This window comes from Triticum dicoccoides, chromosome 3B (assembly GCF_002162155.2).
Source record: "Triticum dicoccoides isolate Atlit2015 ecotype Zavitan chromosome 3B, WEW_v2.0, whole genome shotgun sequence".
Taxonomy (NCBI): Eukaryota; Viridiplantae; Streptophyta; class Magnoliopsida; order Poales; family Poaceae; genus Triticum; species Triticum dicoccoides.
In genome coordinates this window covers 471169607-471174986 of record NC_041385.1, presented here as the reverse complement: position 1 = coordinate 471174986, position 5380 = coordinate 471169607, and positions in this window count along the sequence as shown.

The window sequence follows — 5380 nt, the reverse complement described above, 5'->3', positions numbered from 1 at the left end:
AGGAACGAAGAAGGACACATGCCGGCCAGCCTAAGTGTTCCGGAGCAGTAGCAAGCTACCAGGGCTCAGTGGAAGCACTAGGAGACATTTCCCGGTAAGAGAGGCTACCAAGGATAAACAACTAGATAGTCAGATCCCACACATACCAAGCATTTCAATAACATACACACAATATGTTCGATATGTGCAAATACAACATGGCATCACAACATGACTCTACGACTCAACTATTTATTCAATAGGCTCCGAGGAGCGAGATATTACAATCATGGGTCTCATGACCCAACAATCAAAGCATACAAGTCAAAGCACATGCGGAAGCTTAACATGTCTGAGTACAGACATCTACAAATGAAAAAGGTTGAGAAGCCTGACTATCTACCAGATCCTGCTGAGGGCACAAGATCGTAGCTGAGGTAACAAGCTAAACGTCGAAGTCCACGCGGTACTACTAGCGAGACTGAAGTCTCTCTGCAAAAACATAAATTAAGCAACATGAGTACAAATGTACCCAGCAAGACATACATCAGATCTAACTACATATGCATCATTATCAACAAGGGGATGGTGGGGTTTAACTGCAGCAAGCCAGCTTTGACTCGGTGGCTATCCTGAACTACGACTGCAAGTAACTCTTTTGGGGTGGCGCACACGAGTCCACATATTCACCATATCAATACACCGCTATGGATCCGCTCCCGTCTCCCTACGAGAACGCCATCCATAGCACTCACGCTTATCTTGCGTATTTTAGAGTATCCACTTTCACTTGTCTATGAACTGTACAGGCAACCCAGAAGTCCTTTACCGCGGACACGACTATTCGAATACATAATGTTAACCCTGCAGGGGTGTACTTCTTCACACACGCTCTCACCACTTACCGCCGTTTACACGACATGTACTCGGCAACCTTCAAGCGGAAGCCTAGCGAGAGTGTCGGCCACGACCTGACTAACCACACAAGTCTCTCGTCCAGGTTTATCGCCTATTCCGGTTCCATCCGCAAGGAGATCCGGCCGGGGTGTCGCTCACGGCCCCAAACGATGTGTGCAGGGTTCCCAAGCCCACCATCCGGGTGCCACTTGGTACACCGGGCCACTGTGTCTAGTCTGTCCCAAGCCCACCTGTACCGGGTGCCACTTGGTAGACTACTAACACTACCTACAAACACCAGAAACTAGTTGCAACTCCTGGACAGAGATCATGTTGATTAATAAGTCGAGAGGGGTCGAGTTACCGGAACCCAATGTGTGGTAGTAACTGTTCATGGATCACAAACACAGAACTCAGTTCCTGAGGACGGCTGTAATGAGACAACCCACCATGTACTCCTACATGGCCTCTCACCATTACCTTTACCAAATCGTGTTCACACACTTAGCTCACACAGTAGGACATGTTCACACACCTCTGATTCATCCCCGATGAATCAGACCTGACTCAACTCTAAGCAGTAGCAGGCATGACAAACAAGCATGAATGAGTAGGCACATCAGGGCTCAAACAACTCCTACTCATGCTAGTGGGTTTCATCTATTTACTCTGGCAATGACAGGTCATGCAGAGGATAAAGGGGTTCAGCTACCGTAGCAAGTAATAGATGAATCGTTGTTGTCCTAATGCAGTAAAAGAGAGCAGGAGCAAGAGAGTGGGATTTTATCGGAATGAACAGGGGGGTTTTGCTTGCCTGGCACTTCTGAAGATAGTATAGCTCTTCATCGGTGTCATCGATCACATCGTCGGTACCACGTCTACTGAGAGGGGACAAGCACCGACAAACAAAGAAGAAACACAATCAATGCAATGCAACAATATGATGCATGAATGTGACATGACAATATGCTGTGGTTTGTGCTAATTCAACTAGAACCAGATTAAATGAAGTTGGTTTGAATCCAAGATTCAAATTCAAACTCCACATGTGGTTATTTAAATGCCATTTAATTGAATTGTCCTAAACAGTAGTCATAAGTTGTTCTAACATCCATGAAAATGGTACAGATGGATAGATTGGATTTTTCAGATAATTTTTCATATATAAATTATTTCATTTGGAGTTACGGTTGATTTTATATGATTTTTAGAAGTTTTGGGCATTTTCTGAAAATAATAAATCATTTCTGATTTATTAAAATCCCAGAAACAAATACTGCATCAGCATGACGTATTAGTGACGTCAGCAGGTCAACGTGCGGCCCGGGTCAAACTGACCGGTGGGTCCCGAGTGTCAGTGTCTAACTAAACTAACCTAGCTTAGTTAATACTAACCTAACTTAATTAGCCGGGCGGGTCCCGCGTGTCAGTGGCTCTGGGGGAATCAAACTAGGGTCAAACTCGGGTCAACTCGCCAGAGTTGACCCTTGGCTCGTCGCCGACAGAGCCAGAGACGGCGGAGGGCGCCGGGTTTTGCCCTCCGGCGGCCAAAAGAGCGGCGGAGGGGCTCTACGTGGTGCTGGGACTCGCGCGCATCCAACACGACTAGCGGCAGCAGCCGGGGTGGACCGAGCTCGCCGGAAACGAGCTCGCAGCGGTGGCCGGAGTTCGGCGGTGAGGGGAGAAGGACCTATGGTGCAAGGCATGGGCCGGTGTTGGTCGTGTTCGGCTCCTGGGATCTCGGTGAGCACAGAGGCATGCTCAAAAACGGCGAGGGCGACTGTGGCCACGGCAACCACATGGCACGGCGGCGGCAAGCTCGGCCGTGGTCGGAGGACGGGGCTAGGGGACGGGAACGGAGGGGGCGAGCAAGGGATAAGCAGCAGGAGCTCACAGCCGTCCTGAAGATCAGCACGGGAGGCTCGGGGACGGCCTGGCTGCAGCGAACCGACGACGGGGATCGCCGGCACCGAGGTTGAAGAAGACATCCAGGACGGTGACGCGGTGCTTCCCCGGTTTCTTGGCTCGGCGTGGACGAAGAGGGCGACGATGTGGATCTCGGGGACGTGGAGAGGGGTCGAGGGAGTGGTTGTGGCCGCGGTGGTGCTCATCGGCGGCGGCGGCGTGGTTCGGTGAGGTGGGGAAAAATGAGGGAGGAAGAACCATAGGAGGGGGCGAGCTCCAGGGAGAGAGGGGAGAAGTGCAGGGTCAGGGCGGCGCCGAGGAGAAGGCCCGAGGCGTCGTGGTGGCCTCAGTGACGCAGGCGAGCAGGGAGGTGCGTGGCGCCGCGGGCGCGCGTGCGCTGTCTCCCTCCTCGGCCTACTGGCAGAGGTAGGTGATGACTGGCACGGCCAGGTGGGCCGGCCCAGCTAGGGGTTTGGCCAGGTAAGTGGGCTGCCAGGTAAACACCCTCTCTTTTATTTATCGTTTCACTTTTCTATTATTCTGTAGTTTTAGGGCTTTATTAAAAATACTTAGACACTTTCAAAAATCATGAAACTAATCATGGCTACTGTTTAGAATATATCCAACAGTAAACATTTTAGTTTATGATTATTTGAGCATTTCAAATATTTTATAGTATTTAAATGCTCAAATGAAAATACCATATGATTTAATTCAGAGCCCAAATATGTCATGGAAAAATGTGCAACACCTCTGGTTACTGTTTCCAGCATTTTCTAGAAATGATGAACATTTTTGAAAGACATTTGGATTCACTGAAATTATTTTAGTTGAACCTAGTGAATTCCTTTGATGCTAGGGTTTAAGCAATCCCTATTTCAAGTTTTCAAAAGAATTTAAACATGATGCATGGAAGCTAAAGCAAAGACAAGCAAGGCCTGAATTGGGGATGTGACAACTCACCCCCACTAATCAAAAATCTCGTCCCGAGATTCAGGCGTAGGGTAAGATGAAGGGGGAAAACGCAACTAACGCAATCTTCACTATCCAGATTGCACTTCAAAAGAACGTTGATTCAATCACCATCTTTTTCTTGTCGTCTTGCTCTGAGAACTCCAGCCAACATGACAACGAGAGGAGAATGAGACTCTAGAAGGATCGATCTTCTCGAAGATCGAACAACTTAGGATCAACTCGCGGAATGAGGCATAGCAACACCACTCGAGCTGAGACACAAAACACACATCTAGAGGGATGGAGTGGAACAAATGACGAGGGTTCACTAGGTAGACAACAATTCCATGCTTAAAAGGGTGGTGAACGGTTGTCAACATAGCGAGGAGTTGAGTTACCATGATACCACAACGAGACACCTTGGGGATGGTGACTCGTAGATATATCCCCTTAGGTGGCAAAAAGAATTACCTTTGATTTAGAGATCATTGAAACTCTTTATACCAGCCTAAGGCAATTCTCGAGCGATTGTCTAGCGGGGTTCGGTAGAATGGCATACCCGGATTAGAATGGATGATGTGGATTACCTTGTTGAAAACAACACAAGGGATGATTTTAGTAACTGAGGAGAAGCTCAACAGTAGAGAGTGAGTCCACTGTTTGAGGAGTTATAGCATAACCGAGGATACTGAGAGCAAGCCCAGTTAGTGCCGATGATAACACCTAGCGCTTGTGTGTGCTCTCAAGAACTTGAGCATTTCCATATTCATCAAGGTTTTACCAATATCCGGGACAAGGATCCTGGCAACACAACGTACTACCATGATGAATACCGGTGGAAGAGATGCAGATGCAAAGGAAGATAACACCGTCTCAGATTTCACATTAGCGAGGCCAAGGAACCAAAATCTGGATGATCGACCGAGAGACATTTAGCACTCTGCTTCTAATGTTCTCCTTGATGTGCTAGCGTAACCCATTCATAGATATGGTTTGGTATCTAGAACATCAAGTAAAAGGTCGGACTTTGGGAGCACAAGAATCCATAAGGGACAACTAGGGAGTAAATCCTATGAAATCCTCATGGGGAGGTGGCCAACTTCTTCAATCAAGATACTACAATAATAGGTCTTCCGGCTGGGTGTGTTGGCCACGACATCCACTTTACCGGTTATCGAGGGACCAATATGTCACATCCTAGTTAGCCATGCATTAGAGTGTTGCATCATGTCTACTTTTTCATCAGAAACTTGAAATGGGGATGACAGAACCCCCAGTCCCCTCTGAAACCAACTAGGGTTACTAAAAAAAACTTTTCAATGAACCTGAAATGCCCTTCTAAAATGCCCATCATTTTTGTCTTGGTTCAGAACCTCTGCCAAAAGTGGTGCACATTTTCCTAGGCCATCTTAGGGTTTTTGAATTAAATCATAAATATTTGAATTTGGGCATTTAAAATTATATAAAATATTTAAATGCTCAAATATCTCCAAACTAAAATGTTCCATGTTGGAAATAATCCAACTATGGACCAGGAGTAATTTGGTGATTTTAGGAGTTGACTAAGTATTTTATTTAATTCAACAAAGTTGCAGAAATAAAAAAAAACAGAAACAGAAAGGAAAAGGGAAAACTTACCTGGCGC